This window comes from Hakea prostrata, unplaced genomic scaffold, assembly GCF_041222555.1.
Source record: "Hakea prostrata isolate BN-2017 unplaced genomic scaffold, UWA_Hpros_2 contig_121, whole genome shotgun sequence".
NCBI classification, from domain to species: domain Eukaryota; kingdom Viridiplantae; phylum Streptophyta; class Magnoliopsida; order Proteales; family Proteaceae; genus Hakea; species Hakea prostrata.
Window position 1 is genome coordinate 88,342 of NW_028291240.1, and position 14,582 is coordinate 102,923.

Sequence of the window (14,582 nt, forward strand, 5' to 3'; positions counted from 1 at the left end):
CTAGCCGGTACCCTACCAGGCATACCTAGGTATGTTATCCACAGTCCCGAGGATCAAGTATCGAGCAACCATGCCTCCCATATACGCGATAACACAATCATGAACAATAATAATTAAGGTACAAGCATATAATAAATGACATCAAGATTAAGATAAGAACAAATAATCAGAGTGTGGAATAAAATGATACCAAGTTTATAATCAAAAGGAAGGAAGTGAGCGGAATTCACTCCTTCAGTGGCAGCGGAAAGTAGTTAATTAAAGTTAAGTTACAGATCCAAAGTTTAACAGAGTATATCAATGAAAGTTATAATTAAAGATCCAACTTCCAAAATGACAGCATAAAGGCCTAAGCTAAGGTCTCCTCGATTTTATACAATATATCCTCATAGTTGTACACAAAGGAAACTAAGCAGGGCCTTTCCCACACCATGGTCGGGCTAATCTTGGTACGGAGGGTAACCACCCTCGGTATCTTCACCGTAACCTTCGTAATGGCCAAGACCTTCAGTGTAGTATGAGGGATCCTGTTTTGCCTCGAGGTATGAGCCATCAGCTTCTTCGGTACCTATAGAGAAATCTAACAAAACAGTTGCACATAAAGGAATGAGTTCGAGAGAACTCAGCAAGACAGTTATTCCATAGTACATAAACCATATGATATAAATCATAACATGATGCAAAATCATATGAAACACATGATGCAAGTATGATTCTAACTCTACATATGCTAGTCTTTATGATAGACATGCTTTAAGTCATAACACCATACTTCTTTAGGTAAGTCTCAATCACTCAATCACCGATTGGTAATGGGTCCTGCATCCCTCGGGACAAATCCATGGTTGGGGTTTAAGTCATTGCTCTCTGACATCACCATTGGTCTAAGTGGTGGCGCATGTCAAGGTGAAGCCTAGCCCAATGCAAGTCATCTACTCAGTCATATCATGTCAGATCTAGATACGTCCATTCCTCCCATCCCGGGATCCTTTCCAGTATCCTTCACACTAAAGTCACGGATATTACTAACCGGACTCACCAACCCTATTGGTCATCCACAAATAGTAGACGGGAAGCTCTCACGTGAGCCCAAGTCTAACTATTTGCAAGCATACCAATAATGGCCCATTTTGGGTATCCGTAGTATGATTTATGTCCTCTCACGGGGTGGTTACCGGTCTTGAGCGCCCATCAAACCATACTACTACCACGGGTCATTCGGTCTCAATGCCCTTCCGATTCGGGTCTGATACAATGGGGATGTCCTAGCCAACACATCTAGACAAGTCCTATGTATGTCATCCAAGGATTCAGGAAAGCATCGATGGGCATCTACGGAAAACATCCCATACTATTCCCTCCGATGTCCAAGGACAAAAATGTCAAAAGGACATTCCCCAATAAATCATACTTATCCAATCACATTCTCAGTTTCATCATATCATACATTCATGACACATCATCATATTGAAAGATACATCATAACATCACATAATCAAGTGTATTAGTAAATAATAAGAATGAATAGACATGATAAACAAGAGTAAATAACCATGATGCTACTGTCACAAAGTACCTACAGTAGTCATATGATGTCCAGATACAACCAATAAGCTAAGCCTACTAAGTTGCCAACATTAGTCAAATAGTCACATAGTCTATGTCATATGGGTATAACCGTCCTTACCTTAAGCCACAATGATGATAATCCAAAGGTCACAAAAGAATGATCCAAGGATGATATTAGGACCCTAGACAAACATAAATGAAAGACTAGAAAAGAAATCGGGGAAAATCGGAGGTTGAACGAATCAAATCAGCGAAGTACACAATTCAGCAATCAATTGGTTGACTGACTTGGTTGACTGACCCAGTCGACCAAGTGAACAGTGTCGGGGTTGATTAGTGCTTTTTGGCCTGAAATCTATCTTCCGGGGCTCGAATCGATTCCAAACTTGGAGGGATTCATTGTAACAGTATAAGAACACTATACAACAACTAATTAGCATAATCTAATGGTCTAATTAGAAATCCCCAAATTGAAACCCTATGTTCTAAATACAAGAATCATAGCATGAATTGAAATCAATTGAAATTGCAATGGAAATGAAGGAATTAGCTAGGGGAATTGATAAGAAATGGATTAGAATCATATGCTAGCATAGAACATAGACTTAGCACACTTCATGTCACATCCACCCAGCCGGTACCCTATGTGGCATACCCGAGTGTGTGATTCACAGCCCCGAAGATCAAGTATCGAAGAAATCATCCTCCCACATAGGCAATAACATAATCATGAACAGATATAATCAATGTGTAATATTATAAATAAGAGATCCAAAAAAGGAAAAGAATGACAGTATAAACAGTGTGCAGAAAAATGATACCAGATGTAAACATCAAAAAGGAGTAGAGTGAGGCGGAATCTCACTTCACAATTACAGCGGAATGTAGCACGTAAGTCTAAAAAGAAATACAACTATTCTTAAAGAAAGTAAAGAAATGGAAATCAACTAAATTAAGAGTCTTCTACTCTATAGATAACGTCTTCGTAATAATGGACTTCATCAATCCAACTCAGACGTTCCCACTCCACATTAGGTCTAATCGTAGTACGCATCGTGACCAAACGTGGGATCATCAATGTGATCTTCATTGTTGCCAACACCTTGTGTCACATTTGCCCAGCCGGTACCCCATCGGGCATACTCGGGAATGTGATCCACAGTCTCGAAGATCAAGTATCGAGCAACCGTGCCTCCCACATACGCGATAACACAATCGTGAACAATAATAATCAAGGTAAAAGCATATAATAAAGAATCATGAATAAGATAAAATAGATAATCAGAGTGCGGAATAAAGATGATACCAAGTGTATAGATATAATTCAAAAGGGAGAGAGAGAGTGATCAGAAGTCACTTTCTCACATGGTAGTGGAAAGTAGATAATTCAAGTTAAGGTTACAAAATCAATATTCAAGGAGTATATCAAAGAAAGTTAAGTTACAAATCCGGTCTAAAAGAAGAATTCAAAAAGTAACATTAACAAATGTTTCCTCAGTCACATAAAGCACATCCTCATAACTATAGATATCCGAAGTACAGTACAGCTGCTTCAGCACCAGTGTCGGGCTAATCCTGTTGCGTAGCATAGTCCTTCGGTACCCTTACAATAATCTTCATAGTAGCCACTACCCTGAGGGTAGTATGGCTCATCATAGGGTGCTTCAAAGGACGTGCCATCGGTCTCTTCAAAACATGTAGGATAATCTAACAAAACAAATGCACAAATAAGAATGAGTTCAAAGGAACTCAGCAAGGCAGTTAATCCATAATACATAAACCATATGATACAAGTCATAACATGATGCGAATGATATGAGACAGATTATGCAAATATGATTCTAACTCTACATATGCTAGTCTCTATGGTAGACATGCTTTAAGTCATAGCACCAATCTTCCTTGGATAGGTCTCAAATCACTCTTCCCTCAACCATCTAGGTATCTTGGGTTCTCCGGTGGGACTTGGGTCCTGCATCCCTCTCGGACAATTCCATGGCTGGCTTTCGGTCATCGCTCTCTCACATCACCATTGGTATAAGTATTGGTGCATGTCACAGTAAAGCCTAGCCCAATGCAAGTCATCTACTCAGTCATATCATATTAGATCCAGATACGTCCGTTCCTCACCCCGGACGATCCTTTCTGGTATCCTTCACACTAGAGTCACGGATATTACTCACCGGATTCATCAACCCCATTGGTCATCCACAAATAGTAGAAGGGAAGCTCTCACATCCTCTCATGGATATGACTCACCGATCTTCGAGCGCCCGTGAGCCCAAGTTTGACTATTTGCAACCCTACAAACAATGGCCCCTTTCGGGTATCCGTAATATGATCTATGTCCTCTCACTGGTTGGTTACCGGTCTTGAGCACCCATCAAACCATACTACTACCATGAGTCATTCGGCTTCAATACCCTTCCAATTTGGGTCTGATATGACAAGGACATCCTAGCCATACATCTAGACAAGTCCTATATATGTCATCCAATAATTCAGGAAAGCGTCGATGGATACCTTCAGAGAACATCCCATACTATTCCCTCCGATATCCAAGGACAGAAATGTCAGTAGGACATTCCTCAATCCCAAATTATACTTATCCAATCACATTCTCAATTCATCATATCACACATACATGATACATCATCATATTGAAAGTCATATCATAACATCGCATGATTCAAGTGTATATGTAAATAACAATAATTAAATAGACATGATATACAAGAGTAATTAAACATGTTACTACTGTTAAAAGACAACTACAGTAGTCATATGATGTCTAAATAAAATTGATAAGTTAAGCATATCAAGTTGTCAATCATCATTGGATAAACACATAGTCCATGTCATATGGGTATAACCGTCCTTACCTTAATCGAATCGGAAATAATAGCAAGTACCATTTAGAATAGTCCCCAACTTAGTGCTTGAACCCTAGACAACATATATGCAACATTAGAGAAGGAAACAATCAAATCGGAGATCAAACGGAGCAAAACGAGCAAGTGTTGAGTTGTTGTCGTCCTTTGGTCGACTGACTGGTCAACTGACTTAGTCGACCAAGCAGTCGACCAAGATGAACAGTAACGGGCAGCATAGTGAATTTGGGCCCTAAACCGATCTTTCGGGGCTCGGATTGATCCGAAACTTGGAGGGATTGATCATAGTAGTATAAGAACACTATTAAAAGAATATTATCATGATCCATTGGTCCAATTAGGAATACCCAAATTGAAACCCTATGTTTTATATGCTAAACATCAAGAATTGAAATGGAATTTGTTGCAATGGCAAGGAATGATGGGGAATCAGCTAAGGAAGTGAAAAGAACTATATTAAAATCATAAACCAATAGTAAATCAGACCTAGCATACATCTACACATCAGTTTAGATCAATAAGACAAGTTGGAATGACAAGAATCATAGAAATGCAATGCTTTTGATTGTATTGGAAGCATAACATAGTAAGAATGAAAGAAAAACAATGGAAATGAAAGGGGAAACACATGACCAAGTGTTTGCAAGGCTGCAACACTTTAGCCATGGTCTCAATGGCAAGAAAGAGTAGGGGAATGAGTAGAATAGAGAATGAGAGAGAGAAATCATACCTTGAGGAAGCAATGGAGATGGGAGGCAATGATTGAGACCAAGATCCTTCACCAACTTCAAGGAAGCCCTAGGGAAGGATATTCTCCGAAGGTGTCCATCGACACTTTCCTGGGTTATTGGATGACATACATAGGATTGTCTAGGTGTATGGTTAGAATTATCCTTGTTGTATCAGACCCGAATCGGAAGGGTATTAAGACCGAACGACCCGTGGTAGAGTATGGTTGATGGGTGCTCAAGACCGGTAACCACTCTATGAGAGGACTTAAACCATACTACGGATACCCGAAAGGGGCCATTTATTGGTAGGGTTGCAAATGGATAGACCTGGGTTCACGGGCGCTCAAGACCGGTAACCAACCCGTGAGGGGACGTGAGAGCTTCCCGTTTACCATTTGTGGATGACCAATAGGGTTGATGAGTCCGTAGTCCGAGTTGGTGGGAGCCATAGGATACGCTGACTCTAGTGTGAAGGATACATAATTGAGTTGGTCGGTGCCATAGGGAAAGTATCCGGATCTGACATGATACGACTGAGTAGATGACTTGCATTGGGCTAGGCTTCGTCGTGACATGCGCCAATACTTATACCAATGGTGATGTGAGAGAGTGGTGACTTAACCCCCAACCATGGTTTTGATGAGGACTTTACCCAATTACCCCGACAGACCCAAGATATCCTGTATGATTGAGGGGGAGTGACAGACGACCTAAAGAAGTATGGTGCTATGGCTTAAAGCATGTCTACCTTAGAGACTAGCATACATAGGGTTAGAATCATATATCATCATTGTCTCATATCATCTTTCATCATATCGTGACTTGTATCGAATGAATTGTGTATTATGAAACGACTTGCCTTGCTGAGTTCTTTTGAACTCATTCCCTTCGTGCAATTTGTTAGATTATCCTGCAGGTGTAGAAGACTCTGATGGCGCACTCTATGACACGAGCTATGATCCCACATACTACCCTTCGGGTGATGGCTACGATGAGAGTCAGGATTATTGTGCCGAGGAGGATTATGGTTCATACCAGGGTTAGCCCCACCATGGTGAGGGAGCGGCCGCGCTGGGTTCACCTCGTCCACACTTATGAAGAAACAATCATTAGGATAGAAGAAACCTTTGCGTAGTGCCCCATTTCCCTGGATTACTGTTAAACATCTGGATATGTTATCTTTAACTCTTATGGATTTATTCTTGATATTGGCTGTAACTAAGATTGATTTACCACTTTCCGCTATATTTGAAGGAGTGACTCCTGATCACTCTTTCCCTTTGAGATTACTTTATGTGTAATTGATACTTGATAAATTCCGCACTCTGATTGATTATCTTTTCTTATTCACTTGATCTGTTTATTACTTACTTTAAACATTCATTTTATTGTTCATGATTATGTTATCGTGTATGTGGGAGGCATGGCCGCTTGATCTTGATCTTCGGACTGTGGATCACATCCCGGGTATGCCAGATAGGATACCGGCTGGGTGGATGTGACACCGCATCCTTCTGATAGCTCATCATTCTCATGTCCTTCTGACATTGATCAGCTTATTGACTTGCTTACCAAAGGGCTATCTCGTGCTCCATTTTCTCTTCTTAGAGATAAGCTCATGGTCTTAGAACCATTATGCTTTAGAGGATGCGTTAGCCAGTTGCCATCTATCAACATGTCTAGTTAAGTTTCTAAATGTCAACTATACGATTAGTCTCTCTCAAAATACTTTCTCTCCACAATCCCTAATCTCAACTGTTAATATATAGTTTTCCCTTGGATGAGAATGGAGACTACAAATCAACTTTCCTCAAAAGTCTCAGCTTTCTTTTCAAGTCTATCACCTTCTTCTTGAGGGAAAATAATGTTCTCCTTAAACACTACAAGTACAACACCTAGAGGTAGAATACCCAACAGCAAGGGGTCAGAAGTAGGCCAATGATCGTATTTGAGATCAATTGCGCCCTCCTAGCTAAAGCATCTACAAATACATTAGATGCCCTTGAAATATAAACAACATTACTTGAAATCATAGAAAAAAAATGCAGAACATCCAACAAAATTTGGATCACATCTAATAGTAGGGATCCAATTTGACTTCCTAAATAAGAAACAATGGGTTTGCTCCTTAAAACTTCTCCTATCTAACAACAGCATTGGTGGAGCCCATGCAAAATTCAATGAAATCTCATGCGTGATTTATTTTTTTAGTGTTTAGAAATATATTATATAGCTATTGTATGGTGAAGAAGAGTCAATAAAGCACATTATTCTTCCAAACAAAGAAGTAAATTCAGACTTCACATTCGGGGCCAATAAGAGTTGCACTAACTCCCTCTCTTAGAGGCACTATCTCTTTCTGATGAGGCAGTATAACTCGTACCCGGAAATAAAATGGTATCACTGGTATCCTCTCGGATCTAGCCCTGTTGGTTATGAATTTCTTGACTGCAGTTCGTTCATTTTCTTTTGGTTGAATAAGATCATTTCTTGATTGAAAAGTAAAAAATAAAAATTTTTAATATCAAAATTAAGAAATCCTTCTATCCATAGAACAGACTCAGCTGACCCAACTCAACCTTTGTCATCCAAAAGGTAGCCTCTCACCAATGCGCTATCCAAGAGCCCGAGGAGCAGCTGTCAGTCAAAAAGATCAGGTCATGTGTTACTGTACCAGCGTAATCTTCTCAGTGCCTTCCTTGGATTTCTATCTGTCGTCTTATGTTTGCACGCTTGTTCCTCTATTATTGGTTTCATTTTTACGTATGTCCCCTGTGATCGTACCTAGTCTAATCAAAGTAGGAAAACTCGTATATCCGGAAGCTTAGAATAGCAACTCTTGATACCTAGAAAGGATTGAACAGAGAAGAAGATAATGGTGATGGAAGAAGAGGAGCACTACGGGGTCTGCCCGATCTACTACAGTTGATGCGTGGAAGAACCCATCTTCCGGCCGTGCCTGAAGGTGCAGCGCAATTCTCAAGCCAGAGAGATCTGATAAGAGAGCAGCATTATGAGATGATATGGAGGATCCTGATCAGTTAGCAGGTGAGATGTTCGTCGTTCAGTGTTGGATTTTCGTCCCGACTCAACCTCCACTTCTGCAGCTGCTTCTGCTTTACCTGCTATAGAGATGGAAGGTTGCATTGTTGTTGATGGTGGAAATGGTAGATGGACAAGGCATGAAACTCTTACCCTTTTAGAGATCAGATCTTGTCTTGATCGTAAGTTCAAAGTGGCTAATCAGAAAGGACCCTTATGGGATGAAATTTCCAGGTATCCATTTTTCTCGTATCCTATTCTCCTGTTTCCTTTTCTGTTGCTGTCTTTTGCTTTCCTCAGTTAGAAACCCTAAACCATTTTGAGATTTGTTTTTCGACTTTTTTTTCTCCCCCTTTTCCTGGGGAGCTCTTCAAACATGGATTTCAAGTCGAGATCATGGAATTTGATAGCAAAAGTAATTATTATTAATATTTATTATTTTATATTTTGTAGAATATTGGAAGAGTAGCATTAACCATTTTCCCCTAATTTTGGATTATTATTTAATTTACATGAACAAATATCAAGAATGAAAACCATAATGTTTACTTGTTTTTTACTTGTAATTTTGGTTTTGTTGTGTTGTTGCAGGATCATGGCAGAAGAACACGGTTACCAAAGAAGTGGGAAGAAATGCAGGAAGAAGTTCGAGAACTTGTACAAGTACTACAAGAAAACCAAGGAAGGTAAAGCTGGGAGACAAGATGGTAAGCACTACAGGTTCTTTGGTCAACTTGAAGCTCTCTGTGGTGAAACAACCAGCACTGGGTCAGTGTCAGTCTCAGAAACACAAACCCACCTTGCACTACGTAGCCTTGGGGTTCAAGCCACAAGCCATAGCAGTCCAAAGGGAAAGCACGGTGAGTTCCTCAGCTTCTCTAGATCTTTGGATTTGGACTCTTCTGATGAAGATGATGAGAAGATGGAAGATGGCCAAACTCAGCATAAGAGGCGTAGGAAGAGTTGGAAGGCTAAGATAAGAGATTTCGTGGATTCAAAGATGAGGAGGTTATTGGAGACACAAGAGGCCTGGTTGGAGAAGATGTTGAGGATCCTGGAAAGGAAGGAACAAGAGAGGATTTTTAGAGAGGAAGCTTGGAGGCAGGAAGAGGCCACACGTCTGGCTCATGAATTCAAATTCTGGGCTCACGATAGAGCTTGGGTGGAAGCTCGACATGCTTCTCTAATGGAGGCCTTGCAGAAATTCAATCGGAGAGAATTAGAGGATTCGACCCATGAAAATAGCAAAACCCAGAATGAAAATGGAAGCTATAAGGTGGATGATTGCACAAAAAGTTGCAGAGAGAAATGGGAGAGCACTAGCATTAGCGTTAACAACCATCGTAGCAGTGTCAATAAGTGCAATAAGTGGTGTAAAGAAAATTCAAGAAACCAGTCTTCTTTTCGTGGTTGCCTTGATGTAGAAGGAATTGTGGAAAAAAGAGGTGAGATTTTAGGTCTTCAAGTTCAATCTAGTGATGCTCAGTTACTTCCTTCTAACTCCAACCCACGCAATGGAGTGCAGGATAGCTACTTTGGATATCTGATGGATGAAGAAGATACCTTGTGGGAGAATTATAATGTCAAGCTCAACAGAGGAGAGAACCAATAACAGTAGGGTTTTGCTTTCTTTCCCTTTTTGTAATCAGGTAGCTTGTGTGTGAGAGAGAGAGAGAGTGGGTCATGTTGTCTGGTCTTTGTGGGAGAGAGCAAGTTGACTTGGTGAGGCTCTTATTGGCGTTAAGGACTTTGGAGATATGGAAGATTCAAACAGAATTAACTGGCTTTGTTATGAGGCTTTCATTGTTTTAATAAAAATCTAGTTAGTGTAAGTGTTGCATCCAAAACCGATCACTTAATGTAGATCCATCTAGTTCTTGCCACAAAGAGATCAATGAGAGCGGGCCAATCTGGTTGGTCAGGAAGCACCTCAGACAAACAAGTCTGTAAGGGAAGCAACATTGCCCTAGTTTGAGGGCTGAAAGGTACTCCAAACTGAGTAGTCGTTGAGCAAATACAAAGAAGCCAAAGTATCAATTACCTTTGAATGAGGTGGATTTGGGTTTAAATAGTGAAACATGATCATCCTTGGTCATTGGATCATCCACTTGGCTGTAATCGTACTTTTTTCTTGATCATGGATCTAAGGCGGTTTGGCCTTTTCAAATAGAGCTCTATTGCCAAATCCAGTTACGCAGCCTTTGGGCCTTATCCCAAGTGGATAGGATATGCTTCGTCCAAATAGGTTTTGGCACCAAATTCCTTCCGAAGGCAGGCACCTCTCTTAGCTCATGTTATTGCTTCACAATTATCTTTGATGGGTTTGATTATCTTGTATTCTACAAGTCCATATAATTATAGTTTTATTGTATTTATAGTTGGAACAAGTTTTGGATTAATTACTTGTACATTAGTAGAATTGTAATTATATAAGAATTAAGGTTTTGGGTTCCCTATAAATAACTTCTGTCGGATCACCTAGATACGAGGGCAAACAGAAGGTAGCACCTTGTGAGGTGGAGAGTGGTGACATTTTTAGTAAATAATGAAATCTTTTTCTCGTTGGTAGATGTAGGCAATCGTGCCAAACCATGTCAAATTCATTGTAGTTGTTAGTGTGTTTTGCTTGTGTTCTTCTTCATGGTTGTAAATCCCGCCCCTAACAAGTGGTATCAGAACAAGGTTGGTGGTTCATCACGTGAGGCGTGTGATTCTTTGGTATTAACTACCGTTGAATTGGTGTTTTTTTTTTTTTTCAATTGTTCAGATCAACAAAGAGAGATGTCCAAGTGTCCAAGGAGAGAAACCAAAGGAGGGGCCGCGATCTAGAGTTGGATTTTGACATTGCCAAGAAAAAGAAGCACAATTGGAGAGAAGGTATGATCATAGTTATTTAATTCTACGAATAATTCCCAAATTATTTAGCAAATCCGAATAATACAATTTATTCGCCCATTTCCGATTTTCCCATTGATTTGATATGAATAACATTCGCAAATAAGTCTAGCGAAACCAAATTATATGCAAATAATTCAACCTTTTTGGGTACATAAATGGGACTAATTCAACCTAGTTAATAATGGCATGAAAGAAGATTTAAACCCATCAATTTTTCACTGCGAACACATTGGGGGTTAATCTTTCTTCTTCTTCTTTCGACTATAAATTTTCTCCATATGATCCTTTTGCAAATAATTCTACACACTCCTGGGCTTCGGATATCTTAGTGGCATGGACTGCAATCCTTTTGTTTGACATTACGGAAGGTAAAGCTCCAACTTCTTTATGATTCTTTCATTCTTCCTTCTACAAACAATTTTTGCATATTCATCTCAATGTTTCCTCTACCAATTGATAAATATTCTCAACTTGAATTGAGAACGGCAGATGAAGTCAAGAGGCTGGGTTCTTTCTCCATATCTCCACCTTTTGAATCTATAAAATCCAAAGGCGTAGTTTTTTATTTTTATATTTATATTAATAGTGGGAATTTTCATTTGCACCCCTGAGGTTTGGTCCATGTCATTTTTAGTCCAAATAAATGAAAACTTTGCATCTACCTCCCCTGAGGTATCCAATAAGATCAATTAAGGACAAAATGTGATTTTTAAGACCAAAATACCCTCACATCTATTCTACCCAATGGTGGAAATAAAAATGAGTGGGATATTTATTACTCCGTTAAACCCAAAACCCCCATGGCTGCTTCGAAAAATAACCTATTGCCACAATTCTTACACAATCTATTGCCACTCATCCCACCGCCACTCTTACTCCAGCAACCACCGTAATTGGTTCTCTCTCCTCCGCCTGCTGCGTTTGTTGTAGCTTCGTTCGTTTGTGCCAAATCTCTCCATATATGATTCTCTAAAGAAAGACTTTTCACTCTTTCTTCAAGAACCCAATTCAATTTCCCAATTTTCTCCATATCGTCGTCTTTCGCTCTCAATCTCTTCGAAATCCTTTCTTCTTCTCGAATGTCATTTTCTGCGTTTTGCAAGTTCTAATCGAACCTTCTTTGTCTGCAAATCATTTACACATGAATCAGTTAACACAATTATTGAAAAACAGATTTAAGAAAGGAAAAGAAAAAAATAATTGAGTGTTACTTACATATTGGGCAATAAGTCGATCGATCTCTAACTATTACTTACAAAGGAGCAACGCTGCTGCAACTATTGCAGCTATTGTTGATGATGTTGTATTTCATGACAACCATGGATGAATACCTGGAGCTTTTTCTTGAGGCGGTGTTGGGGAGATTGTTGTGAGTCCACTATCAGCTTTCAAGGTGGTGGTTGTCACAGGAACTGGATCAGCCATAACAGAGGAGTTGTAGAAAGGAAGAAGCATTTTTGGAGTTGTGTTGGCTGTAGAAAGTGGAGAACCACCCAAACCCATATGGGTATTGTAAAGACTAGCATTGTTTCCAATGGCATTCATTAGTTCTCTATAAATTCAATCAAATGGAGAAATCAAAAAGTGAAAAAAAAAATAAAAAGAAACAGATCAAAAACAGAGAGAAAAGAAGAGGATAGCACTTAGAAGAAGATGTATTACTTGTTCCTGATTAGTTGGGAAGGGAAGAGATTGAGATACCGCACTTCAACAGCCATGAAAATGATTTATGTTCTCCTCAGTATTATCAGTTTTAGTTGCAGAGGGAAACAAAAACACCCAAATAGAGATAGAAGATACAAAGAGGGAGAGAGGGAAGGAAAAGATGAAACGAACCTGATGCACATTTTACGGTAAAATAGATGTGAGGGTATTTTGGTCATAAAAATCACAATTTGTCCTTAATTGATCTTATTGGATACATCAGGGAGGCAGATGCAAAGTTTCCATTTGCTTGGACTAAAAATGACATGGATCAAACATCAGGAGGTCCAAATGAATATTACCCTTTAATAATTAATCTCTTTGTTAGGTGTGCAGATTAGTTTTAGATCCTAATAAACTATTAAGTATTGATTTGAGTTGTTTAATAACCAATAGTATTATGTCTTTTTCTATAATTAATTTCTCTTTGAACTAGTTTCTTTAATCGCACACAAGAACCTAGGTATATTAGATCCTACTCCTACTTTGAGTTTCTTTAATCTTTGCTCGACTTTAGCATCCGTATTTGTTACCTAATTTTTTTTAACAATCAAATAATTCTTGAATCTAAAAATGAATTTTAGAGCGAATCGATAAATTAATTCATTAAAAATATTTTGAATAGTTCTCTATCCAAATTATTCCCTAATTTGAAATAAGTAACGATGGATACTATCGGTTTTAATCGTGAAAGAAAAAAGAAAAGAAATTTATCTATGATGGTCAGTACAACTTTTGAAATAAAAAAACGAAGAAAATAGGAGATGATCTTGGTTGAGAATTGAGAGCGTGAGAAAGAAGAAGAAGAGAGGGGGGGGGGGGGGACAAAATGGTCGTACTGCATTTCGAGGTTAGTCCGATTTTGTTTGAAGTTCTCTTTTGTCTCTTTTTTCTTTTTTGATGAAGTGACCTAGAGGGGGGGGGGTTAATAGGTCAAATGTAGTGGATTTTATTAAATTCTTTGATTAATTACTAATCCAAGATTAAGTAGGCAAATTTAAATGAAAAATAGTGAGCAATTACAATGAATCCACAATACAAGAATTTATAGTAGTTTGCTTTGTAAAGTCTACATCCACCCCTCGGTCCTAAGAGAGATTTTCAATATTCATCTCTTTCAATACAATGAGTAGAGAAACAAACCCTTGCAATCTTTGTCAGTTAAGGGCAAGAGCACCCTTACAATCTTTGTTTATCTTAGGGTAAGAACATCCTCTACAATTTTTGCTTATCATAGGGCAATAACACTCTTACCAATTCTAATCCACTTAGACTATAATTAAAAAGACAACAAGTCCAGGAGTTTGGTAGGATATTACCTAACAAAGGGTGTGATACTTTACTCCTTGTCTGAGAGTGATGCAACGTAAGATGAATGCACAAGGTTGAAATGAGTTACCCAAATGCCTTTTATCACCTCAATTTAGCTTTAACAAGCTTGCTTGTCCTCCTTGGAATGTACTTCAGGGGATGAATGAGAGTGAGAGGCAAGAACACTAATAAGTTCAAGTAATTTGAGACCTTAAGTATATATGAGTATATTAGAGTGTGTATATGATTGCATGGTAGAGGCTCTCAAAATAAGGGTAATTTAGCTTAAAAAAAGCCCAAAAGTCCCATAAACCAAGTCCTAACAAATGGAAAACTAGCCAGTCTTCTGTCTAAAACAACGAGCCATTTGGGAATATAGCCTTTAATATGACTGTTGGATCATTTCTGGAGCATCTATAAAAGTGCATTTTTAAGT

At 38.9% G+C, this 14,582-nt stretch overlaps 2 pseudogenes across 1 annotated transcript; one reads left to right on the forward strand and one right to left on the reverse strand.

Annotated features, from left to right (window-relative positions):
* The first annotated feature begins 8,072 nt into the window (after window positions 1-8,072).
* LOC148998824 (trihelix transcription factor PTL-like) lies at window positions 8,073-10,097 on the forward strand (annotated as a pseudogene). The gene is made up of 2 exons (XR_016171100.1): window positions 8,073-8,467; window positions 8,825-10,097. The product of XR_016171100.1 is annotated as a trihelix transcription factor PTL-like (transcript).
* Window positions 10,098-11,906: 1,809 nt separating this feature from the next.
* LOC148998825 (BOI-related E3 ubiquitin-protein ligase 1-like) lies at window positions 11,907-12,849 on the reverse strand (annotated as a pseudogene).
* Window positions 12,850-14,582: the final 1,733 nt, after the last annotated feature.